Source organism: Triticum dicoccoides, chromosome 6B (genome assembly GCF_002162155.2).
Source record: "Triticum dicoccoides isolate Atlit2015 ecotype Zavitan chromosome 6B, WEW_v2.0, whole genome shotgun sequence".
In the NCBI taxonomy this organism is placed as follows: Eukaryota; Viridiplantae; Streptophyta; class Magnoliopsida; order Poales; family Poaceae; genus Triticum; species Triticum dicoccoides.
In genome coordinates this window covers 543,738,777-543,766,517 of record NC_041391.1, presented here as the reverse complement: position 1 = coordinate 543,766,517, position 27,741 = coordinate 543,738,777, and the positions used below count along the sequence as shown (strand labels likewise).

At 50.2% G+C, this 27,741-nt stretch overlaps 1 pseudogene; it reads right to left on the bottom strand.

Moving 5' to 3' along the window:
- LOC119320018 overlaps positions 1–27,741 on the bottom strand; it is a 121,998-nt pseudogene that overhangs the window by 11,022 nt on the left and 83,235 nt on the right.

Here is a 27,741-nt window from a genome sequence, read left to right as displayed (position 1 = left end):
TGCGGAGCACATGAGCTTTACTTATGCACGGGGTCTGTGCCCGGCTTTGTACAAAGGATTACATGCAACATCGGCAAGACTTGTACAAAAGGTGGTTGCCGGAACAGGTTCCGGCAACCGCGCCCTACGGGTAAAACTTACAAAGATGTTCAATGTTCCAGGAGTTGCTCACCGGAATGCCATCTTCGGTCTCAAGGCGGACAACGCCAGGCCTAGTGACTCGTTTCACCCGATAAGGGCCTTCCCACTTCGGCGTCAACTTGTTGGAATTCTTGGCGGACTGAACGCGCCGAAGAACAAGGTCGCCTTCCTCGAAACTTCTGGCATTAACTTTGTGGCTATGATAGCAGCGCAAAGCTTGCTGGTATCGAGCAGCTCGTACAGCACCCTGAAGACGGTCTTCCTCAAGGAGCAGCACGTCATTTTGTCGCAACTGCTCTTGCTCGAGCTCATCATAAGCGAGCACTCGAGGTGACCCGTATACGAGTTCCGTGGGGAGAACTGCCTCTGCTCCATAGACTAGAGCGAAAGGTGTCTGGCCAGTGGCTCGATTTGGCATCGTCCTGATCGACCAAAGAACCACCGGCAGCTCCTCAATCCAGTTCCTTCCGCACTTGCGCAGCCTGTCGAAAGTCCTGGTCTTGAGCCCGCGCAGCACTTCAGCATTCGCCCTCTCCGCTTGACCGTTGCTTCTTGGATGAGCAACAAAAGCGAAGCAGACCTTGGCACCAAGATCTTGGACGTATTGCATGAAGGTGCGGCTCGTGAATTGCGTGCCGTTGTCGGTGATGATCCTGTTAGGGATCCCGAAACGACAAACAATCGACCTGAAGAACTTGACTGCTGACTGTGCTGTCACCTTCCTCACTGGTTCCACTTCCGGCCACTTTGTGAACTTGTCAATTGCAACGTACAAGTACTCAAAGCCCCCGACAGCTCGGGGAAAGGGGCCGAGGATGTCGAGCCCCCAGACCAAAAATGGCCAGGATAAAGGGATCGTCTGGAGAGCTTGAGCTGGCTGGTGTATCTGCTTGGAATGGAACTGGCACGCTTCACACTTGGTTACTTGTGCAGTTGCATCCTACAGGGCTGTCGGCCAAAAGAAACCTTGCCGGAACGCTTTGCTGGCAAGTGCTCTTGCACCAATGTGGTGACCACATATGCCTCCATGTATCTCTGCCAACAGCTTTTGTCCGTCTTCCCGGTGAATACACTTCAATTTCACGCCGTTGAGTCTTCTTCTGTACAGTGTGTTGTCGACAAACTGGTACATACTTGACTTCCGGGATACTCTTTCCGCTTCTTCTTGCTCTTCGGGAAGTTCTCCTGTCTGAAGGAAATGAACAATCTGTTGTGCCCATGCTGGAGCTTGCGGCTTGACAACAAGGACTAAAGGCACATCTGCTGCTGCGGGAACATCCGCTTCTACGGCGAGAACCTGCGGCTCAGCCGGAGCTTGATGTTCCCTGGCAAGCTTGCCGGAGCAAAACTTGTCGGGAGCGTCTGCTTCAACGGGACAAACCCTAAGGCTTGCCGGAGCAGACTGCTCCTCAGCACTCTTGGTGTTGATCTTGAGGACTTTCTTGGCGGCGGTTTCGGGGAGCTCTGCCGGAAAATAATCACCAGAAATCAACTTCCTCTTCTTGCTCTGTCCAGTTGATGGCGTTACGGATGGTTGGGTCAGCTTGAGCACAAAGATCCATGGTTCCACAGGTAACTTAAGCGCGGCGCACTTTGACAGGCCATCGGCAATGTCGTTCTGAGCTCTCGGAACATGTTCCATCTATAGGCCGTCAAAGTGCTCTTCTAGCTTTCTCACTTCGTCAACGTAAGCTTCCATCAACGGACTCTGATAATTCTTGTTCACTTGGCGGACGACAAGCTGTGAGTCACCCCTGACAATGAGCTTCTTGATCCCAAGGTCTGCTGCGATCCTGAGACCGGCAAGCAATCCTTCATACTCTGCAGTATTGTTCGTTGCTTGCTCCTTGGGAAAGTGCATCTGGACTACGTACTTGAGGTGTTCTCCGGTGGGTGCGACAAGTAGCACGCCCGCACCGGCGCCTTGTAGCGAGAAGGCACCATCAAAGTACATCAGCCACTCTTTGCTTGCTTCCTTGACGGGGATGCTCGTCTCTGGAATTTCTTCATCTTGTGTTGGCGTCCATTCTGCTATGAACTCTGCCAATGCTCTGCTTTGGATAGTTAAAGTGCTCTCAAACTTGAGGCCAAAGCTTGACAGTTCCAGCGCCCACTCGACAATCCTGCCTGTTGCTTCTGGATTTTGCAGTATCCTCTTCAGCGGAAAACGAGTGGCGACTGTGATCTCATGTGCTTGGAAGTAATGGCGCAGCTTTCTCGAGGCCACGAGAAGGCCGAAAAGCAATTTCTGCACACCAGAGTACCTTGATCTAGCCCCTTGCAGAAGGGAACTGACAAAGTAAACTGGGCGCTGCACCATTCTTTTCTGCATCTTGTCATGCTCCTGCGCAGATCCATCTTTGTCGGGACCAGAGCTTGCCGGTGAAGTCCCTTGCTTGTCGCTGGATGCATCTGCAAATGGTTGTTGGCTCATCATCCGCCTCCCTCTCTGCTACTAATGCAGCACTAACCACTTGATTGGTTGCCGCTATATATAGCAGCAACTTCTCTTGTGGCTTAGGTGCGACAAGTGTTGGAGTGGAGGACATGTATCTCTTTAAGTCCTGCAGCGCAGCCTCCGCCTCCGGAGTCCATTTCATTGGACCTGCCTTTTTCAATATTTTGAAAAACGGAAGTGCGCGCTCAGCAGACCTAGAGATAAACCTGCTAAGAGCAGCTACGCAACTGGCAAGTCTTCGTACATCCTTGACGCGCTTTGGTGCTTCAATCTGCTCAATGGCCTTGATCTTGTCGGGATTGGCTTCAATTCCCCGCTGAGACACGAAGAACCCGAGAAGCTTGCCGGAGGGGACTCCAAACACACACTTCTCGGGGTTAAGCTTGAGGTTGATTTTGCGCAGATTTACAAAGGTTTCGTCTAAATCTTGAATCAGAGTTGCCTTGTCCTTGCTCTTGACCACTATATCATCCATGTAGGCTTCCACATTTCTGTGCATTTGCGGCTCAAAAGCGTCATGGACTACCCTTGCAAATGTTGAACCAACATTCTTTAAACCGAAAGGCATCCATACGAAACAGTATGTGCCACATGGGGTGATGAATGCGGTCTTCTCCTCATCCTCTTCTGCCATGAAGATCTGATGGTATCCTGAGTATGCATCAAGAAATGAAAGCAAGTCACATCTGGCCGTGGAGTCAACAATCTGGTCGATGCGCGGCAAGGGAAATGGGTCTTTGGGGCAAGCTTTATTGACATCGGTAAAGTCGATACAAAGCCTCCATTTCCCATTTGCCTTGCGCACGACTACAGGGTTGGACAACCACGTAGGATGGAGCACTCCTCTGACAAGGCCTGCTGCTTCCAATTTCTTGATTTCTTCTGCGATGAATTCTTGGCGCTCCAGTGCCTGTTTCCTGACTTTCTGCTTGACGGGCCACGCATGAGGTCAGACGGCAAGATGGTGCTTGATTACTTTCCTGGGAACACCAGGGATGTCAGACGGTTGCCACGCAAATACGTCGACATTCGCCCGCAGGAAAGCAACAAGCGTGCTTTCCTATTTAGGGTCGAGAGTGGCACTGATGGTGAAGGTACCACCAGTGCCATCCTCCTTGGCGGACACCTTCTTGGTCTCTGGTGGAGCTGCCATTGTCTTCTTACATTTGCCGGTGGAGTTCGATGGTGCGTCCTCGACGGTAGCGCAGCACTCCGAAGAGGTGCGCTTGCCGGAGTGGGCATCAGAACTCTTGCCGGACTTGGTCTTTTTCTTCGCCCCGGGAGCTTCAACGGCAAGTGACTTGCGATCTGTTGCGGCTGTTGCTTCCCGGTAGATCTTGTCGGCACAGATGAGAGCATCCTTCTTGTCGCCAGGGACAGAGATGACACTTATCGGGCCTGGCATCTTCAGTATGTTGTATGCATAGTGAGAGGCTGCCATGAATTTGGCGAGTGCTGGATGGCCGAGTATCCCATTATAAGGTAATGGGAAATCAGCAACGTCAAAAGTGACCCTCTCAGTCCTGAAGTTCAACTCGCTGCCAAATGTCACGGGCAACGTGATCTTTCCCTTCGGCTTGCTCCTTCCCGGATTGATTCCTTGGAATGTGCCGGTCTCTTCGAGCTCGCCATCAGGGATCTGGAGTTTCTGGAGTACCGCGGAGGAGATCAGGTTCAAGCCGGCCCCGCCGTCAACTAGCATCTTAGTGACCTTGAGGTTGCGGATAGTTGGTGAAACCAACATCGGCAAGCACCCGACCGCAGTTATGCGATCAGGGTGGTCCTCAATATCAAAGATGATAGGCGTGCTGGACCATTTCAGAGGCTTGCGTGACTCGATGGGTGGTTCTGCTGCATTGACTTCCCGCACCCATTGCTTGAGCTGGCGGTGTGAAGTATGCAGAGAAGCACCGCCGTCAACGCACAGGACCTCTGTGGCTTTCTGGAACTCCTGCTCATCGGTCTCGTCATCATCCATGTCTTCATCGTCGTCGTCATCTTCATCCTTGTCGCGGCCGCGGGGAGGTCTGTCTCCTTGCCGCTGCTTGGCTTTGCAGCGGCGTCCTCCTCGGCCGGGACGTTTCTTGCCAGCTCCTCCAGCACCTTCCTGGACTTTCTCCTTGTTGCGTCGCTCGTATTCAGCCTTTTGCTGCTCGACAAGCTATTCGACCTTCTTGCAGCTCTGGAGGTCATGGCCCTTGGTGCGGTGGATCTTGCAGTATTGCTTGTTGGTGCCGTCCTGCTTGTCGGCGACCGCCACAGCCTGGTGGTTGGTGCCCGTGGCAATCTCCTTGCCGGAGCTACCAGCTTTGGCTTTCTTGCCGGACTGCTCAACGACTAGCACCTCTTTGCCTTTCTTCTTCCTGTTGTTCCGCCGTCGGTTTCTCTTTGCCGGGGCAGTCTCCTCACTATCAGATCCTCCTGCTCCTATATTCTCTCCGGGGAGTTTCCTCCCTTCCTCAGCACGTGCACACTTGTCGGCCAGGGCATATAGCTCACTGACGTCTCTGATCTTGCACATCGCCATCTCCTCCCGCATCCTACGGTTTCGCACGTTCTGATGGAACGCGCTGATTACCGCGGAGGGTGGACATCTGGGATGTTGTGCTGTACACGGCTGAACCTCTGAATGTACTTGCGCAGGGGCTCTCCTTCCTTCTGGGCGAGCAGATGAAGATCGCTCTCTTGGCCATGAGGCTTGTGGCCGCCTGTAAAGGCGCCGACAAACTGATGGCATAGGTCTGCCCAGGAGGATATGGAGTTATCCGGCAAGTGCATGAGTCGGGATCTTACATTGGGTTTGAGCACCAGCGGGAAGTAGTTGGCAAGGATCTTGTCGTCCCGTCCCCCGGCAGCTTGCACCGCGATGGTGTAGATGCCGAGGAACTCCGACGGATGCGACTTGCCGTCGTACTTCTCTGGCACGTCTGGCTTAAAATTCTTCGTGCTGGGCCACTAGACTTGCCGCAGCTCACGAGTGAACGCAGGGCAACCTACCGCGTATGGCAAGTCGCCTGGTTCCCCTGGCACATGCATGTCGACAGAAGGCCCAGCGCACTGGTCGGATTGACGCCGCGCTTCTCTTCGGTGCTCGATGCGAGTACGAGCATCTTCTTACTGTCGTTCGTGAAGAACTTGGCGCTGATCGCGGTGAGCTCGTGGATCCAATGATGCGGTGGAGCCGCTGTCGAGGTGGATCCGGCGAGTTGGCGATCTTGGCCTTCGGGGTGGAGAGTGCATGGTGGTTGCACCCCCACCGGCTTCGTCGCCATCGGCTCGTGCCTGGCGATCCTGCCGCGGTAGCGATGCACTAGGCTACCGCGGAGTGTCGCCGTTGGCGAAGCCGATGAGACTCTGAATGGTGGCCCTCCATCCTTCGATCTTGTCTTCCGTTGGAGGGTAATCCAAGAGCAGTTGAGCTCGCGCCAAAGCTTCTGCTGGAGTGGTGGGTGGCAGTGGCGAACGGTGCGAGGAGCGGGATATGCTCGGACTTCTAACTATGTTAGAAGGAGCAGTATCCTGTCGAGGTGATCTTGCCTCGCTCGTGCCAGCATGTTGGCATGCATGCTGGTCTTGAGCACCCCGAGATCCACCAGCTCGATCTTGGCCCAATAAACATATGGTATTGCGAGTACCATGACGCTGTCGGTCCTGCGCCTCCTGAGATGGGCGCGGAACATGTACGGACGCCAAGGTTTGCGCAGCCTTGTCCTTGGACCTGGCAGCATCATGAGCTCCCTCGTCAATGTCCGTTCTTCCGCCGGCATCTTCCCCACCACTCATTTGCTCCTTCGGTGGTGGGATCGACGTGGACGGACCAGCTGCCGCCGAAGTCTTCTTCTTCGGTGGCATGTCAATGAAGAAAATTGAGATCTAGCTCGCGTGAACGCCGGATCAGGTTCACACAACCTCGACGCCCCCTACCTGGCGCACCAAAGATGTCGGGGAAGCTGATCCACGAACACCTATGGGGACCGGCGGACCGGGCCCCTTTCGGTTCGGCGGGGGGCGGAGATCGCACGAAGAGCGGATCGAGGCGAAGCACGCGAGCAGTTTACCCAGCTTCGGAGCTCTCCGGAGAGATAATACTCCTACTGCTGCTTGTCTGATTGTATTGAGTTCTTGCTCGGGAGCGCTGAGTGCTACAGTACACACGAGCTGCTAACGAGACCGAGCGTGAGTGTTTTCTGGTTTTCGAACCCCCCTCTATGTTGCGCCTGGGCCTGTACAGTATATCCTACCTAACCCTGACAGCAGGGGACAAAGGCATTAAATGCCCGTCTGCGTCGCCCAAATAGTGCAAAAAAGGGCCGTCAGGGACGCCACCGCTTGCCACGATGGCGATCTTGTCAGCGTCGGTTGCCACCTCGCACCGCTGGCTGCATAGCCTCCTGCCACGCGCGCCTGGAAAGACCCCAAGGCGACACGTTGGTGGATGTGCTGGAGCGTGGGTATAGAGTGGTAGCCTGCCGCGGCAAGCGCCTTGCCGCGGCCGTTGTCTTGTCGCGCGTCCGAAAGCTTGTCGCTCACCGGGCCTTGCCGGGACGCGCGGCGCGTCGCGGCAAGTTCCTTGAGATGCCTTGGTTGGCCTTGCCGGCAAGCACCTCTTGCCGGGGGCTTGTCTACTTGGTTTAAATACTTTGTTCTTGAATGGCTCCAAAGGAACCATGGAGGACCTTGGCGGTCACCCGGCAAGCCTTGCCGCGGGGCGCTACAACTGCCCGTGCACAGGTTCGGGATACTAGGGTACCCCTACTCTAGTACACCGATAGGAGCCCCCGGGCCTGGGCCACACACGGTGCCGAGTGCTTTGGGCCAGGCCCAAAACAGGGCACGGGCACGCGCGGCCTGGATTACGCCGTATCTTACTCCGTATCCACCACGCCCTCCCCCAACGGCACGCGTCGAATGAGGCGTCGTGGGAGAGATCGTGGGTGGTTTCTTTATTCAGAAGGATGAAACATCCGCCCCCTCCGGTCCCTGGCGGAGGAGCGGGAGCAACTTCTCGAGGAGCGGAAAGCCTTCCTCCTCATGAAGGCTGAAGTTGAAGAGAAGCAACGGCTTGTCACCGAAAATCTATTTGCGGAGGAAGGAGAGTTGGCCTAGTGCAAGGTCAACCTTGATAGCCACGAGGAGGAGCTTGCTGCGCGCGAGCAAGCAATTGGCGGGGCTCTCAAGGAGGCAAGGGATGCTGCCGCAGCTGCCGAGGCCGCCAAGAAGGAGCTGGAGATGAAGGTGGCGCAGCTGGAAGCTGATCTCAGGGCGGGCGGTGAGGAGCTTGCCGCGCTCAAGCGTGAGCGCGAGAAGGACGCTGCCGCTCATGGTGAGATGCAGGGTCTTCTCGTTGAGAGGAGCAAGGAGCTCAGCGCCGCCAAGGATTCCAATGCAGATCTCGAGTTGAAGCTGGCCACTTTGACTCAGACGCTGGACGGCACCAGGGAGCGGGAGGTGGCCTTGTCGGAGAAGATCAAGGCCGACGAGGCGCTGCTGGCGAGTGCTGTTGCCGCCCAGGATACTTTTAGGGAGACTCTGGAGCACTGGACCGAGGGTCTCTTGAATGCTGCTGCCGCCATCGACGGGGAGTTGGCGCAGCTGGGGATGGAGGATCTCGGATACTCCTCCGACGAGCACCTCCAACCCAGCGCCAAGCTCAGCTTGTTCTTCAAAGGTGTGGCGACGACACTCCAGTGACTCCGGGAGAAGATCCCAAAGCAGCTGGCCGACGAGTCGCGCAGGATCTTCGCGGGAGTTCTTCAGAAGGTGCTGGTGAAGGTGGCCTTCCGCAACCCAGGCCTCAACCTCACCAACGTCCTCAGGTCCTTGCTGCCGGATGCTGATCTGGAGGCGCTCAAGGCCCTTGTCGCACCCATTGTGGACAAGGTGAGCGAAATCAAGAGGGTTGAGGGCGATCGCGTAGACTAGGCCGCCCGTTTTCTCTTTTTTTCTTGCCGCTGTTGGTCATGTCATGAGAACAATCTGTTAGAGCTGCAACAAGTTATCTTGTAATATAACTCTATTTTGGGTAGAGATTGCTATGTTATTTCCTTTACTTGATTCCTTCCTTTGTATGTTTTTTCCCTACGCTTTTTAGGGAACTTGTCGGCGCAGGCACCTTCGCCGCGAGCGCTGAGTGCGGGACATCAGCAGCCTGCTGGCGGTGCTGCTTCCGACAAGAAACCTTGTCGCAACTAGTCGCAGCTCACTTAAGTTGTTGAGCGGACTCGAAACAAAGTAAGGGTGCAACTAGCTACGAGTTGGTTCCTCTGCGCACAGGTTTTCCATACAAAGTACGGTCGTTCGAGGAAGATAACTTAAAAATTTAAAAACTGATTGCTCAAACTTTGGCAACTTAGCTTTTCTGTCATTTGCTTTCCGGTAAGGCAAAACTTCCTTGAACGACGCCTAGTCCATACCATTATCTTCTCCTTCCCCCCCGGCAAACTTGTGTGCGAGGGAACCTTCCTTTCCTTTTTGAGAAAAAGAAAGAAGAGAAAATAAAGATATGGAGCCTTACGGCTCGTTATTGCTTACCGGGGATAGGCGCTGCACAAAGTGTCAGATAATGCATGCAAAGAAAGTAGAAAGCATGATATTGACAAGATGTGCGGAGCACATGAGCTTTACTTATGCACGGGGTCTGCGCCCGGCTTTGTACAAAGGATTACATGCAACATCGGCAAGACTTGTACAAAAGGTGGTTGCCGGAACAGGTTCCGGCAACCGCGCCCTACGGGTAAAACTTACGAAGATGTTCAATGTTCCAGGAGTTGCTCACCGGAATGCCATCTTCGGTCTCAAGGCGGACAGCGCCAGGCCTAGTGACTCGTTTCACCCGATAAGGGCCTTCCCACTTCAGCGTCAACTTGTTGGAATTCTTGGCGGACTGAACGCGCCGAAGAACAAGGTCGCCTTCCTCGAAACTTCTGGCATTAACTTTGCGGCTATGATAGCGGCACAAAGCTTGCTGGTATCGAGCAGCTCGTACAACAGCCTGAAGACGGTCTTCCTCAAGGAGCAGCGCGTCATTTTGTCGCAACTGCTCTTGCTCGAGCTCATCATAAGCGAGCACTCGAGGTGACCCGTATACGAGTTCCATGGGGAGGACTGCCTCTGCTCCATAGACTAGAGCGAAAGGTGTCTGGCCAGTGGCTCGATTTGGTGTCGTCCTGATCGACCAAAGAACCACCGGCAGCTCCTCAATCCAGTTCCTTCCGCACTTGCGCAGCCTGTCGAAAGTCCTGGTCTTGAGCCCGCGCAGCACTTCAGCATTCGCCCTCTCCGCTTGACCGTTGCTTCTGGGATGAGCAACAGAAGCGAAGCAGACCTTGGCGCCAAGATCTTCGACGTATTGCATGAAGGTGCGGCTCGTGAATTGCGTGCCATTGTCGGTGATGATCCTGTTAGGGATCCCGAAACGGCAAACAATCGACCTGAAGAACTTGACTGCTGACTGTGCTGTCACCTTCCTCACTGGTTCCACTTCCGGCCACTTTGTGAACTTGTCAATTGCAACGTACAAGTACTCAAAGCCCCCGACAGCTCGGGGAAAGGGGCCGAGGATGTCGAGCCCCCAGACCGAAAATGGCCAGGATAAAGGGATCGTCTGGAGAGCTTGAGCTGGCTGGTGTATCTGCTTGGAATGGAACTGGCACGCTTCACACTTGGTTACTTGTGCAGTTGCATCCTGGAGGGCTGTCGGCCAAAAGAAACCTTGCCGAAACGCTTTGCCGGCAAGTGCTCTTGCGCCAATGTGGTGACCACATATGCCTCCATGTATCTCTGCCAACAGCTTTTGTCCGTCTTCCCGGTGAATACACTTCAATTTCACGCCGTTGAGTCTTCTTCTGTACAGTGTGTTGTCGACAAACTGGTACATACTTGACTGCCGGGCTACTCTTTCCGCTTCTTCTTGCTCTTCGGGAAGTTCTCCTGTCTGAAGGAAATGAACAATCTGCTGTGCCCATGCTGGAGCTTGGGGCTCGACAACAAGGACTAAAGGCACATCTGCTGCTGCGGGAACATCCGCTTCTACGATGAGAACCTGCGGCTCAGCCGGAGCTTGATGTTCCCCTGCAAGCTTGCCGGAGCAAAACTTGTCGGGAGCGTCTGCTTCAACGGAACAAATCCTAAGGCTTGCCGGAGCAGACTGCTCCTCAGCACTCTTGGTGTTGATCTTGAGGACTTTCTTGGCGGCGGCTTCGGGGAGCTCTGCCGGAAAATAATCACCAGAAATCAACTTCCTCTTCTTGCTCTGTCCAGTTGATGGCGTTACGGATGGTTGGGTCAGCTTGAGCACAAAGATCCCTGGTTCCATAGGTAACTTAAGCGCGGCGCACTTTGACAGGCCATCAGCAATGTCGTTCTGAGCTCTCAGAACATGTTCCATCTGTAGGCCGTCAAAGTGCTCTTCTAGCTTTCTCACTTTGTCAACGTAAGCTTCCATCAACGAACTCTGATAATTCTTGTTCACTTGGCGGACGACAAGCTGTGAGTCACCCCTGACAATGAGCTTCTTGATCCCAAGGTCTGCTGCGATCCTGAGACCGGCAAGCAATCCTTCATACTCTGCAGTATTGTTCGTTGCTTGCTCCTTGGGAAAGTGCATCTGGACTACGTACTTGAGGTGTTCTCCGGTGGGTGCGACAAGTAGCACGCCCGCACCGGCACCTTGTAGCGAGAAGGCACCATCAAAGTACATCAGCCACTCTTTGCTTGCTTCACGGCCGACATCCGCGGGGACTTGATCCTCGATGGATTTGAGCCACAGCCAAGCGTGCCGCACTGTCACGGCGAGCATGATCTAGCTCTGCAGACGGACAGTACCCTGGAGGCCGCACTCGAACCCGCTCCGATCTTCAATTCGGAGCCGGCTGCGCAGATCGAGGACGGATGGCTAGACACCGCCTCGGGGGCTGCAACCTCTACAGCGATAGAGCCAAACACTGACCTTGTCCCTCATGAAGCTCGTGACTCCGAGGTGCCGGACTCCTTGCCGGACTCCGAACCTCCCGCGCCCCCTCCGATCGAATCCGATTGGGCGCCGATCATGGAGTTCACCGCAGCGGACATCTCTCAACATTCACCTTTTGGCGACATCTTGAGTTTGCTGAAGTATCTCTCATTATCAGGAGAGCCCTGGCCGGACTGCGGCCAGGACAGTTGGGATGCGGACGACGAAGAAATTCATAGCCCACCCACCACCCACTTAGTAGCCACTGTCGACGATCTAACCGACATGCTAGACTATGACTCCGAAGACATCGATGGTATGGACGACGATGCCGGAGACGACCAAGAAGCAGCACCTAACGGGCACTGGAAAGCCACCCCAACTCACGACGTATACATGGTGGATACACCAAAAGGAAGCGACAATGAGGAAAAACGGGACGTGGCGAAGGACAACTCCCCCAACAAACAACCAAAACGGCGACGCAAGCGCCGCCCGAAGACCGGCCTCGATAAAAAAGGCACCCATACGGACCCGGCCCTAGAGCAGGGCGAAGCAGTGGACGACGCACATGCCACCAAGCAGCCATCCGAACATGATGAACTGGACAAGCAACCCATCCCCGGCGAAGACGATCTCACATCACCAGAGCATACGAACCTTCATAAAAGGCTCGTCGCCACTACAAGAAGTTTGAAGAAGCAAAAGCGGAAGCTCAAAACAGCGGAGGATGCACTCAGAATGAGATGGAGCAAAGTACTCAACACCACAGATAAATATGGCGCTAGTCACCAGACAAAGAGCTACCCGAAGCGCAAGCTGTTGCCCGAATTTGACGAGGAGGCCTTAGAGCCCCCACAGTCAAAAAAGAAAGAAGCCGCCTGGCCGGATAGATGACCAGATGACAGGCCAAGAGCAACAAGGGGCGCCGCACACAAGCCGGCACACGATCAGCATAAAGATCCTCGGAAAAAGGATGACCCAGCCAGGTCTATCTATGGGCCAAAAAAGAAGACTCCAGGAAGCAACATAACCCGCCGAGCATTCGAAGATAACGGCACACCCAAATACAGGGGCGCCGCACACCCACTATGTTTCACCGACGGGGTACTAGATCATGGATTTCCAGCGGGATTCAAACCCGTAAACATAGAGGCATATGACGGAACAATAGACCCTGGAGTCTGGATTGAGGATTATATCCTACACATACATATGGCCAAAGGAGACGATCTCCATGCCATAAAATACCTACCCCTCAAGCTCAAAGGGACAGCTCGGCATTGTCTTAAAAGCCTCCCAGAAAATACCATTGGAAGTTGGGAAGAGCTTGAGGATGCATTTCGAGCAAATTTTCAGGGGACTTATGCCCGCCCTCCGGATGCAGACGATTTAAGTCACATAACTCAACAGCCCGGAGAGTCAGCACGCAAATTCTGGAACATGTTCCTCACTAAAAAGAACCAAATAGTCGACTGTTCGGACGCTGAAGCCTTAGCAGCCTTTAAACACAACGTCCGAGACGAATGGCTCGCCAGACACCTCGGCCAGGAAAAACCAAGTACAATGGCCGCACTAACAAGCCTCATGACCCGCTTTTGTGAGGGGGAAGACAGCTGGCTGGCTAGATGCTGCACCAGCGACCCGAGTACATCCGAAGTCAGGGATGGAAATGGGAAATCACGACGCAGAAAAGATCAGCGCCGGAATAAGGAAAATGGCCCAAATAGTACGGCGGTCAACGCCGGATTCAAAAGCTCTCGGCCGAACAACAAAACACTGCCCCTCAAGGACAACAGTGACGAGCTATCCAACCTAAACAAGATTCTGGATAGACTATGTCAAATACATGGTACCTCCGGGAAGCCTGCAAACCATACCCACAGAGATTGTTGGGTCTTCAAGCAGTCCGGCGGACTTAACACCGAACACAAGGGGCTCGACACACCAAGCGAAAGTGACGAAACCCAAAAGCTGCATTCCGGAAAACAGAAGACTTTCCCACTAGAAGTCAAAACAGTGAACTCACTTCATGTGATAACATGAAAACACAGCGCGGCACCTGCCATACCAGGACACCGTCCGCAGAATGGGGATAGACCCTACCAAAATTCGCTATAGCGGCACTTCCTTCAAAGGAGTGAAGCCAGGCCTTTAAGCCAATTATACAGGCTCTGTACCACTGGAGGTTGTGTTCGGTTCATCTGACAACCTCCGTCGCGAAAAGGTCACTCTCCATCGCCCCATTTCACAGTAGCCCTCGAGCACTACTGGGACGCAAAGCTTTCGCCCGCTTTAACGCAATACCACATTACACATTTCTTACACTTACAATGCCCGGTCCACCCGGCATAATCTCATTAAAGAGTAACTCTGAGTGTTCCTCGACCACGGAGAACGTGAGGTTGCCTTGACAGCCACACAATAATTTGACCTTACAGGTCAAGGCCCGTAAAAACAGGTCATTCAGACCTCGGACACGGTTAGGCGAGTCCGGCGTAAATAAACAAGGGGCTTCCCAGCCGCATACCCCTTTTATAAGGGGTTGTGTGTATAAATGATGAGAGCCAATAAAGCTCAACTTTCTTCATCCTCCAAATTATATTCTATTTTAATACAACCTATGCACGATATTTCTTGGAAACTAAGTCCTTCTCTTTTACAGATGAAGCACGTGCTACACCCGTCCAGGATACAGCACAACGGAGACACAGGCGCAGACGTGCAGCAGGGACCCGTTGCAAGGATTCTTTTCAGATTAAGACCCTGCGTAAACCTTTCTTACTGTCTCTTGTTGATACACATCCCCCGGTTTCCCACCATAACCGAGGAGGAGGCTGGCGTTTTGGCATCGGCCGCGTCAGAAGTTCCAGCCTGTACCTGGACACTAGGGGCTTAGGGCATTGTTCTGCCTAGTATCATAAAGACCGAACACCTCAGGGAGTGTTCGGCGTCTCGAGTTAGGCCTTATATGCATCAGCTCTGAATCATGTCTTTGGTCAAATGTTGGGTTTGCCCGGCTCCTGTGTTTTGCTGCCTTACGTTCCGCATCATCGGCTAACGCGGCACCAGGAGAACTACTGCGATTGTGCCCCGGTTCGGCCGGGCGAGCACCTTAGTAGAGAAAGCCGAAAACTGACTGTCATGATATAGCGAGAGACTGGTCAACCACTCGATCGACCATTGGAATGTTTAGAATTCCTCCGCTTTGACGAAGGATCGCTTCCCGGTCAGGCACATACGCGCCCCGAGTTCGGAGAAGAGCGGTGCCGCCAGGGGCTATATAGTAGCCCCACATTCGAGCTCCTATGGCTAAGTGAAAGTGATAAAACATTATAGTCTGCTTGCCTAGTTTGCTACGCTATCACCTCCTTAAAAGGACCAAGACGTTGGATTAAGTGTTAAAAAGCGCTTTTCTTTTTGCAAACACCCCTGCACCATGTGCGTGGGGGCTGAAGCCAAAGACTGCCATCTTTCAGATTATACATACATATACGGCCGCACAGGAGATAGTTCAATACTTGAAACACACAAGTATAAAAAGCTACTGCATTATAAACATGATCTTAGAAATCATACATGTCATTCAAACATAACATCTTTCGAGCACTGCGACTCTATTAAACGAGCGCCGTGCAGGACTTCCTCAAAATAGTGCTCGATGGGGAATTGGCTTTTGTGCGAACCCCGGGATGCAACAGCGGTGGCATCCATCTCCGCCCAGTATGTCTTACCATAGGCGAGAGCCATCCGTGCACCTTCTATGCACGCCGACCGCTTCATCGCCCCAATACGCGGCACTGCCCCAAGGAATTGCTGCAACAAGCCAAAATAACTCTTCGGCTTGGGCCTTTCCGGCCACAGATGAGTGACCACATCCGTCATGGCAAGTCCGGGCAATCTATTCAGCTCGGCCCACTCAACCAGCCGATCACTCAACGGAAGTGGACGCTCCGAACTATTGAATTGAGACCAGAAAAGCTCTTCCATTTCGTGATCCTTCTGGCTTCGGAAGTGCACGACTGCGTCCGCCGCACTCGCCGCCAAGTCCAGATAAGGATCCTCCGCACCGTACAATCGGCCCAGCTGAGCATACTTCGGATCCGTGAACTTCCTACGCAGCATAAAGGGCTTTCCAGCCACAATGTCTCCGACCTGACGCAGTTCCTCCTTCATAGCCCGCATCGCACTACGGGCATCCTTGGCTTCGGCGTCGGCCTTCTTCAGGTCCTCTTGCTCCGCTCGGTGCTCTCTTTCAAGAATCTCCTGGCGGTCAGCAGCAACTTTTAATTTCGCGGCCATTCCGGCCATCTCCTCCCTGCTTCGGCAGTGAGCAGCCTTCTCGGCTTCTAGCTCTTCCGCTGCCTTCGAGGCAGCCGCCTCGCTTTTTTCTGGCTTGCTCCTTGGCCCGAGCAAGTTCTGCTCGAAGGTCTTCCACAGCAGCAGCACCATCTGCATCAAGCATACAAATTGTAAGGAATGGGCGTCAGCTCCCTTACTAGGCGACCGCGGAGCAACCACATACCTTGTGACTCATCAAGTCGTTTATTGACCAGTGAGATGTCCGCATCCGCAACGCCGAGTTGCCTCTTTAGCTCGGCAAATCCATTAGTCCGGCTGGCCACCGAACGTTCCGCCACTTGCATAGGACATGCGACAATCTATAACTGAGATTATGATCCTCGGCATGCTGTCGCTTTCGACAGTATACCAAGTCTCAGGGGCTACTATCCATACAGGGCGCACTTCATGTGCAAAACTGTGAAAAGGTATGTCATTTTTTGCGTACCTCAAACCCCGTCAGCAAACTTCCGACGGCCTCACACAACCCGCTTTCGGCGGACGAGATCCTCTCAATCACCCTACTTATTAATGTGCGGTGATCTTCTGAGATAGACGCCCTCTTGAGCAAATCCTGCAGCTCCACCGGCCGTACTCCAATGGGTGCCGAACTCTCCGGCCCCGCCGGACTCGGGGAGACCCTCCGTGACGACACCTCAGGGTCGCCCGCCCCGCACGACGGGACGGCAGATGGAGGCGTTTCTCTCTCCATCATCTCCGGACGAAGGTCTCCCGAAGATGAGTTGTGCTAAGATGGGCTGAGATCCGAACTACAAGGTGAAAACTTCGGTTACCCTTAGAAATTAAGCAGGGATGTCCACTATTAAAAAATTCCCCCTTTTTACTTACGGCTCGCTAGAGGGCTGATTCCTCCGAGGAGACAGTATGGCCGGGGCTCTTCCCGGCACAGGACCTTCCGGTACAGATTTCTTTCCCCGCTTTGAGGCCTTGGCCTCCGGGTCTTCGGAAGCGGTCCTCTTCTCCCCCTGGAAGGAAGGACTCTCGATTCCAACCTTACTGAAAGCCTCCTTGGCAGAGGTGGTAGTTCCCCTGTGCGCCCCTTCGCCTTCCTCCGAAGGTGCAACCTCCAACATTTTGATTAAACTGGGATCCTGCATGGTCTCAGGGAGGCGGGCCGGACACCGTATCAGTTTTGCTTGCGCTATCCACTCCTGTCCAAGGGATAGCTGGTTAAAAGGCAAACCCACGATAAACAAATGGACGATGTGTCCGGACATGGGGCTACTTACTTGAGTATCTGGGCGATTGCAGCTTAGGCCAGCATCCTCGGTCCCGGACGCACTTCTTGCAATCTGAAGAACAGTTTGTACATCTCCGCGGGTGTCAAACCCATGAAGTGTTGGAGAGCTCGTGGCCCCTCTGGATTAAACTCCCACAGGCGGAGGAGGCGACGTTTGCAGGGCAGTAGGCGCCGGATCAACATAACTTGTACCACTACGACCAGATTGATCTCCCTTTCTTGGAGGCCTCGAATCCGGTCCTGCAACAGGGGTACGTCTTTGGATGGCCCCCAGTCACGCCCCTTGTTGACCCATGACGTCAGCTGTTGTGGAGGGCCCGAGCGAAAGACGGGCGGCGGCCTCTGCCTGCTGCCCCTGGGAGCGGTGATATAGAACCACTCCTGTTGCCACAAGCCGAGCTCCTCCTGAAAAGCGCCCTCGGGCCATGGAGCATCGGCCCTCTTGCTTATAACCGCCCCGCCGCACTCTGCCTGACGCCCCTCAATCATCTTCGGCTCCACGTTGAAGGTTTTGAGCCACAAGCCGAAGTGAGGGGTAGTGCGAAGGAAGGCTTCGTAGACGACAATGAATGATGAGATGTGGAGGATGGACTCCGGAGCCAAGTCGTGGAACTCCAGCCCATAGTAAAACATGAGCCCCCTCACGAAGGGATCCGTCGGGAAGCCTAAACCCTGACGGAGGTGAGACAGGAACACGACGCTCTCGCCAAGCTCGGGAGTAGGGATAACTTGCCCTCGGGCAGGCAGCCTGTGCGAAATCTCGTAGGTTAAGTACCTGGCGTCTCTTGGCTTTAGCACGTCCTCTTCCGTGACGGAGGAGGGCATCCACCGACCTCGTAGGTCAGGGCCGGACATTTTCGAAGATCGAAGGTACCTGAATCTGGAGCCCTGGTGTTGGAAATCGGGGCGAGGGGCGGATTCGATAGAGGATTGAAGGAAAAGAATGGGCCTTGGTCTCATTATAAAGAGGAAGAATACCAAGAGCCGTCCCCGTGACCGTTTGGAATCCGCCTTCGATAGACGAGGCGTGGCAACGGGCGCGGTTGGGTTACCCACGTCCGTATTGATGGGAATCCCGGAATAAGGGGAACACGATCTCTGCTTCGACATGACGTGCCAAGAAAACTGCTTCGCTAAACGCGCTGAGGTGGTACAATAAAAACGATTCTATTAAAGGCTTGGTAGTGGTGTGACGTCACGCCACAAAATACGTCAGCAGATTGAACTTGTGTCATATTATTCTCTCTACGGTGGTACGTGGAATTTATTTTTGCAGAGCCGGACACTATCCTGATGTTCACAATCTTCTATAAATTATTCGGAGGAAGAACCCGCCTTGCAATGCCGAAGACAATATGCGCGCCGGACTCGTCGTCATTGAAGCCTGGTTCAGGGGCTACTGAGGGAGTTCCGGACTAGGGGGTGTCCGGACAGCCGAACTATCATGATCGGCCGGACTCCAAGACTATGAAGATACAAGATTGAAGACTTCGTCCCGTGTCCGGATGGGACTTTCCTTGGTGTGGAAGGCAAGCTTGGCGATACGGATATGTAGATCTCCTACCATTGTAACCGACTCTGTGTAACCCTAGCCCTCTCCGGTGTCTATATAAACCGGATGGCTTTAGTCCATAGGACGAACAACAATCATACCATAGGCTAGCTTCTAGGGTTTAGCCTCCTTGATCTCGTGGTAGATCCACTCTTGTAACACACATCATCAATATTAATCAAGCAGGACGTAGGGTTTTACCTCCATCAAGAGGGCCCGAACCTGGGTAAAACATCGTGTCCCTTGTCTCCTGTTACCATCCGCCTAGACGCACAGTTCGGGACCCCCTACCCGAGATCCGCCGGTTTTGACACCGACATGACCCATCTAATCAGTCTAGGTTTAGCATCTTTCTTTTCCATAAGATATTTAATAGCAGCATGATCGGTGTGAATACTAGATAACATTTAATTTCTTATCAACTCTTTTCCCTAGAACAACACCTACATCATAATCGCTAGCATCACACATAATTTCAAAAGGTAAATTCCAATCAGGTGGCTGAACAATAGGTGCAGAGATCAAAGCTTTCTTAAGTATTTCAAATGCTTCTACACAATCATCATCAAAGACAAAAGGAATATCTTTTTGTAATAAATTAGTCAGAGGCCTAGAGATTTCAGAGAAGTCCTTAATGAACCTCCTATAAAAACCGGCATGACCAAGGAAACTTCTTATACCTTTAATGTCCTTGGGACATGGCATCTTTTCAATAGCATCAACTTTAGCTTTATCAACTTCAATACCTCTTTCAGAAACTTTATGCCCCAAGACAATGCCATCATTAACCATAAAGTGGCACTTTTCCCAATTCAAGACGAGATTAGTGTCTTCACATCTCTACAAAACTCGATCAAGGTTGCTCAAGCAATCATCAAAAGAAGATCCATAAACGGAGAAGTCATCCATGAATACCTCACAAATCTTTTCACAAAAGTCAGAGAATATAGCCATCATGCATCTTTGAAAGGTAGCAGGTGCATTACATAAACCAAAAGGCATACGTCTATAAGTAAAAGTACCGAAAGGGCAAGTAAAGGTAGTTTTTGATTGATCATCCACTGAGACAGGTATTTGAGAGAAACCAGAATAACCATCTAGAAAGCAGAAATGTGTATGTTTGGATAGTATTTCTAGCATTTGATCAATAAAAGGTAAAGGTAAGTATCTTTCTTAGTAGCTTTATTTAATTTCTGGAAATCAATTACCATTCGATAGCCTGTCATAATTCTTTGCAGAATCAATTCATCTTTATCATTAGGAACAACAGTAATACCTCCCTTCTTAAGGACACAATGAACATGACTTACCCTATCACTATCGGCAACGGGATAAATTATACCTGCCTCAAGGAGCTTTAGTATCTCCTTTCTTGCCACTTCTTTCATCTTAGGATTTAATCGTCTTTGATGATCTCTAACTGGTTGGGAGCCTTCGTCCAATTTAATTTTGTGTTGGCATAGAGTGGGACTAATGCCCTTAAGATCATCCAGAGTATATCCAATAGCAGCACGGTGCTTCTTCAGAGTTTTCAATAATATTTCCTCTTCTTGCTCTGAAAGGTTAGCACTAATAATAACAGGATATATCTTCTTTTCATTAAGATAAGCATATTTAAGATTATCAGGTAAAGGTTTGAGCTCAAACACGGGATCACCCTTGGGTGGAGGGGGATCCCCTAGGATTTCAACAGGAAAGTTGTGTTTCAGAATAGGACCATGTTGAAGGAATACTTCATCTATCTCCCTTCTTTCATTCATAAACATATCATTTTCATGGTCTAGCAAATATTGTTCTAAAGGATCAGTAGGAGGCACGGCAATAGAAGCAAGACAAATAATTTCATCCTTACTAGGCAATTCTTTATCTTAGGGTTGTCTATGAAATTTAGCAAAATTAAATTCATGTTTCATATCCCCCAAGCCAATTGTAACAATATCCTTTTCACAATCAATCCTAGCATTGATAGTATTCAAGAAGGATCTACCAAATATAATGGGACAAAAGCTATCTTGTGAGGAAGCAAGAACAAGAAAATCAGTAGGATATTTAACTTTCCCACACAAGACTTCAACATCTCTAACAATCCCAACTGGTGAAATAGTATCTCTATTTGCAAGCTTAATTGTAACATCAATATCTTCTAACTCAGCGGGTGCAATATCATGCATAATTTCTTTATATAAGAAATAGGTATTGCACTAGCACTAGCAGCCATATCACATAAGCCGTGATAACAATGATCTCCTATTTTAACAGAAATAACAGGCATGCCTACAACATGTCTTTGTATCTTAGCATCTGGTCTAGCAATATTAGCAGCTTCATCACAGAAGTAAATAACATGCCCATCTATATTATCATCCAAGAGATCTTTAAGCATAGCAATACTAGGTTCAATTTGAATTTGCTCAGGAGGTGTATATGTTCTAGTATTACTCTTACGAACCACAGTTCAAGCTTTAGCATGATCCTTTATTCTAACAGGAATAGGTGGTTTCTCAACATAAGTAGTAGGAACAATAGGATCATTATAAGTGATAGTCTTTTCTTCAACTGTAACAGGTGCAACTACTTTTACTTCAATGGGAGGATTATATTTAAACCACTTCTCCTTAGGGAGGTCAACGTAAGTAGCAAAAGATTCACAGAAAGAAGCTACTATCTCAGAGTCAAGTCCATATTTAGCGCTAAATCCACGAAAAGCATCGGTATCCATAAAATATTTAACACAATCAAACTTAGGTGTCATACCTGACACCTTACCATCTCGGAACCCCAATCTTAAGAGTTGCGTTTAATTATTTCCAATAAATCCCACTTGAATTCAATAGTCTTCAACATATAAGAACCAACACAGGAATTATCGAGCATGGTGCGATCATTGAGAGAAAGTCGAGCATAAATTTTTTGAATAATCATATCTCTTGAGAGCTCATGATTGGGGCATGAATATAACATTGACTTAAGCCTCCCCCAAGCTTGAGAGATGCTTTCTCCTTCGCGAGGCTAGAAATTATATATGTAATTACGATCACGATGAACAGGATGCATAGGATAGAACTTCTGGTGAAATTCCAACTTCAATCGTTTATAATTCCAAGATCTCGTATCATCACATAGCCTATACCATGTCAATGCGTCTTCCTTCAAAGATAAAGGAAAGACCTTCCTCTTAACAACATCATCGGGAATACATTCAAGCTTAAATAATCCACAAACTTCATCCACATAGATAAGGTGTAAATCAGGATGCAATGTTCCATCTCTTGCAAATGGATTAGCTAGCAGTTTCTCTATCATACCCGAAGGAATTTCAAAGTAAACATTTTTAGTAGGTTCAGTGGGTTGAGGAGCAACTCTTTGCTCTACTGGTCGGGGCAAAGATGCCCCAAACAAGCCCCTCAAATGATTAGTTTCCATAGTAACAAGTTTCAGAAAATTTCAGCACACTATATAAATGTTTCCTTACCAAGTTCCACTCACCAAAGGCACTTCACTCCCCGGCAACGGCGCCAGAAAAGAGTCTTGATGACCCACAAGTATAGGGGATCTATCATAGTCCTTTCGATAAGTAAGAATGTCGAACCCAACGAGGAGCAGAAGGAAATGACAAGCGGTTTTCAGTAAGGTATTCTCTGCAAACACTGAAACTGTAGGTAACAGATAGTTTTGTGATAAGATAATTTGTAATGGGTAACAAGCAATGAAAGTAACTAAGGTGCAGCAAGGTGGCCCAATCCTTTTTGTAGAAAAGGACAAGCCTGGGCAAGTTCTTATAATGAGAAAAGCGCTCCCGAGGACACATGAGAATTATCGTCAAGCTAGTTTCATCACGCTCATATGATTCACGTTCATTACTTTGATAATTTGATATGTGGGTGGACGGGTGCTTGGGTAATGCCCTTTCTTGGACAAGCATCCCACTTATGATTAAACCCTATTGCAAGCATCCGCAACTACAAAAGAAGTATTAAGGTAAACCTAACCATAGCATGAAACTAGTGGATCCAAATTAGCCCCTTACGAAGCAACGCATAAACTAGGGTTTAAGCTTCTGTCACTCTAGCAACCCATCGTCTACTTATTACTTCCCAATGCCTTCCTCTAGGCCCAAATAATGGTGAAGTGTCATGTAGTCGACGTTCACATAACACCACTAGAGGAGAGACAACATACATCTCATCAAAATATCAAACGAATACCAAATTCACATGACTACTAATAGCAAGACTTCACCCATGTCCTCAGGAACAAACGTAACTACTTACAAAGCATATTCATGTTCATAATCAGTGGAGTATTAATAAGCATTAATGATCTGAACATATGATCTTCCACCAAGTAAACCAATTAGCATCAACTACAAGGAGTAATCAACACTACTAGCAACCCACAAGTACCAATTTGTGGTTTTGGATACAAGATTGGATACAAGAGATGAACTAGGGTTTTGAGAGGAGATGGTGCTGGTGAAGATGTTGATGGAGATTGACCCCCTCCAGACGAGAGGATCGTTGGTGATGACGATGGTGATGATTTCCCCCTCCCGGAGGGAAGTTTCCCCGGCAGAACAGCTCCGTCGGAGCCCTAGATTGGTTCCGCCAAGGTTCCGCCTCGTGGTGGCGGAGTTTCGTCCCGTAAGCTTGCTTATGATTTTTTCCAGGGTAAAAGCCTTCATATAGCAGAAGATGGACACCGAAGGGCCACCAGGGGGCCCATGAGACATGGGGCGCGCCTAGTAGGGGTGGGCGCGCCCCCACCCTCGTGGCCAGGGTGTGGGCCCCCTCTGGTACTTTCTTTGCTCAATAATTCTTATTAATTCCAAAAGTGACTTTCATGGAGTTTCAGGACTTTTGGAGCTGTGCAGAATAGGTTTCCAATACTTTCTCCTTTTCCAGCCAGAATCCCAGCTGCCGGCATTCTCCCTCTTCATGGTAAACCTTGTAAAATAAGAGAGAATAGCCATGAGTATTGTGACATGTGTAATAACAGCCCATAATGCAATAAATATTGATATAAAAGCATGATGCAAAATGGACATATCAATCATCATCGCACACTCCCTATAGTTTCGGGATTAGTGTTGAACCTAAATAAATGTTATTTGGTGTTTGCGTTGGGCATGAATATGATTAGATCATGTTTATTGCAATACAATTATTCATTTAAGATAGAGAATAATTGTTATTCTGTTTACATGAATAAAACCTTCTATGTTCGTACACCCAATGTTGATGGTTTATTGAATCTTGATCGTGGTAATACACATATTCATAATGTTGATGCCGAGATCCGGTGTCCCCTTTGCTGTTTGTGATCGCCATGGATGTCCTCACGAAGATATTCAGAAAGGGTGCAGAGGAGGGAGTGATGAGCTATTTTCGTGGAATCACGGCCATGCAAAGAGTCTCTATCTATGCGCATGATGTGGCCATTTTCGTTAGACCCTCGGAAGGTGATCTCATCTTTTTCAGAAGCGTGCTGCAGGCTTTTGGATGTGCATCAGGACTCTTAGTCAGATATCAGAAGTCGTCGGCTATCCTCATCCGTGGAAGTGAACTTGATCAGGCCCGTGTCGATGCTATGTTGCATTGCAATATTGGTGAGTTCCCTTGCAAGTACCTTGGTCTTCAGCTTGCGATCCGACAGTTAACGAGAGGGGAATGTCAACTGATCATGGACCAGGCCAAAAATCTCGAGCTGGCCTGGCAGAGAGGCCTCATACATCGACCGGGTCCACTGATCCTAGTCAAGTCTGTCATGTCGGCAAGGCTGGTGCATCATTTCATGGTAATGGACGCCCCAAAGTGGGTGTTTGAGGAATTGGATAAATGGATGAGTGCTTTTTTCTGGACAACGGAAGAGAAAGTAAATGGAGGGAAGTGGTGGCTTGGGATACAATTTGCAGACCTATTTTCTTCGGAGGGCTTGGTGTCAAAAACCTACAGTTACAAGCTTTGGCACTCCATGGTCGGTGGGAATGGCTTCGGAGAACCGTCCCTGACAGGCCGTGGCAGAATATGCATATGATAGTGGATAAGGAAGCAAGACAAGTATTTGCCAGTATATGGTCAACAATGAGGTGGGAGACGGCGCCAAAACCCTTTTTGGAGAGATAGATGGCTAAATGGTGTGGCCATAGTTAATATCGCACCTCTCATTCTTGACATGGTGGATTTGAGGAAACGGAATCGCCAAATGGTTCAGCATGCCTTGGCAGACAACAACTGGGTTCAGGATGTGGAGGGTGATCTCACATTTAGTGGCCATATACAGTTCCTTCACCTTTGCCATGCCCTCGCCGATTTCCCACGGGATGCTAACTCACCTGATATGTTCACATGGCCGGCAGATGCGTCGGGGCAATAGACGGCTTGCTCAGTGTATAACAGACTATGCCAAGGATTGGAGAGGGTGCCTTATGATTCTTGTATATGGAGGAGTTGGGCGCCTTTGAAATGCAAGATACATGCTTGGCTGACCGTCCAACACCGGATCTGGACGTGAGATCGCCGAGCTCGACATGGGCGGCAAGATCATCCATTGGCTTGCTTCACGTGCCTACAAGAGGAAGACAATGCGGAGCACATACACATCCAATGCTCATACGCTAGACAAGTGTGGCACAAATGCATCATTGGCATGAACTTAGAGGTGGCCCACCCACAAGGTCAAGATAATAAGATGGACTGGTGACTACTCGCTAGACGAAGTTTTACTCGGGCTGACAAGAGTGCTTCCGACACGGTTGTGACTGTCGTGGCTTGATCGCTCTGGAAGCAAAGAAACGCTAGGGTGTTTAATTGGTTAAACCAACAGAAAACTATGGACGAGCTCCATAACCATATCATGTCTGAGATCAAAGAATGGAAAGATGCCGGCACTACAAAAAAAAAGATACATCCGTGACATTTTGGGCCGAACGAATATTTTTTCTGTCATACTTATGACACTTCTATGATGATAATTGTGACAAAACCCGGTATCATCATAGATGTGGTGGGCTCCTACTTCTATGACAGAAAATCATGACAAAAAATGGGCTTTTCGTCCTGGGCGGGCCAGAGACACAGCCGCATGACATTCTTTGGGCCGTCCATGACGGAAAAACCCGTGGTAGAAGTGAGGGCGAGGAAAATTTCAGGGAGTTCCTAGTTATGGTGGGTGGTCGGGGCCGAGGGATGGGCGTTTATCTCGTACACGTACGCGCCTGTGTGCGAGGCGTTGGGCTCTAACTAAACCTGAGTGAGGCATCGCCTAACTGAACCCGAGCGATTGCACTGCAGGCTACGCGTTATTGAACCCAAGTGATCGAGCGATTCCTTCGCTACTGCTGCTAACTGAAGGCGATCGATGCTACCTCTGGATGAATAGTGAGTGTTGCAGGGGGGTTTGGATGAACCGTGAGCGTTGTTGGGGGGGTGGATGAATAGTAAGCGGTGGGGGTGGATGAACAGGACCCAGGCGCCACCCCGCGCATCTACAACCTTCTGAAAGCGGCTTCATCTCGCAATATGCTCAATAAACAGGATATTCGCTTTAGAGCCATGGAAAAGCATGAACATAATCTTCTATCCTATTCTCCAAGATGGACAGGCCTTCATTATTTGAGACCACCCATGAATAAGTATCTTTTCACCTCCAAAGGGAATGGAGTAGGTCGACATAAACATCATGTTGTGACCAAGTGCAAGTCTTACCTCACTATACCTGGCCAAACCTCGGGCCGGTCCGGGCTTCGGGCCGGGCCTAGCCAAGCCCGACACAAAAAACTCAGGCCCGGACCCGGCCCGGCTCGGCCATCGGGCCTGTGTTTCTGGGAACGAGCCCGGCTCGAGTACGTAAAAGCCCGTCGGGCTTCGGGCTGGCCCGGCCCGACCTTCAGAAAATGACAAAAATGATGGGCCCGGGCCCGGCCCGGCCTTCAGGCTCAAAAACTAGGCCCGAGCCCAGCCCGGGGGCAGCGTCGGGCCGGGCCAGGTCGGGCTTTTTCGGGCCGGACCGGGCTTCCCTTGGCCAGGACTAGACCCGACCATGGTCAGGCATCTATATAGGAACAATCACTACTAGGAAAAGGCCTACTAGTGGCGCACTAGTTTTACCTACTAATGTCACACTACTGGTGCGCCACTAGTACCACGCCACTAGTATTTTTTACTAATGGCACACAACTGGTGCGCCATTAGTATACCAGATACTAATGGTGCACCTGTAGTGTGCCATTAGTATGCCTAGAGGTGCGCCATTACTATCTCACTTAGTAATGGCGCACCACATAGGAGTGCACCATTAGTAAGAATCTTTTTACAAAAAAAATCATTTTTTTAATCTCGGGTCAATATGCTTAATCTCAGGTCAAATCACACTCCGTGGTCAAACTTCCCGAAAGGTCACCCATCCTCACACTACTCCAGCCCAAGCACGCTTAACTTCACAATTCTATCCCACCCCAGCACGAGCTCACTTCACAGGCACTTATTGATATATCTAGCATATCAATCCTATTAAACCTTGTTGATGTTTAGGACTTTGTTCATGTTCATGAGTGTGATGAAATTTTGAAAAATTATTTCAAACTAACGTTCATATTACGTATCATATTTTGAAAAAAAAATCCCAAAAAAAAATTCGAAACTATTTTTTTTCTGTTACTAGTGGCGCACCTAGCAACGGTGCGCCACTAGTAAGTTTGAAATTTTTTGAATTTTTTTGCCTCCAGATTTAAAAGCCCCGTAACTTTTTTCTGTTAGGTTTTTGAGGATTTTGAAAATGTTTAACGTTGTTCCCCCCAGTTAAATTCGGATGTAACTTTTTGAGTACATGATTTTTCATATAAAAAACTTTTTCATCCGAGGTCGTATGCAAAAGTTATGCCCATTTTACAAATTCTAGAGAGATTTTGCAAATAAATTCGAAATTCATATTTGTAAATTTTCCCAACAACTAGATCACATATCACATAGGAAACTTATTTTTTAATTTTTTTGACATTTCCATCATTTTCTTTTATTTTTTTAAACTAAAAAGTCGGTCCA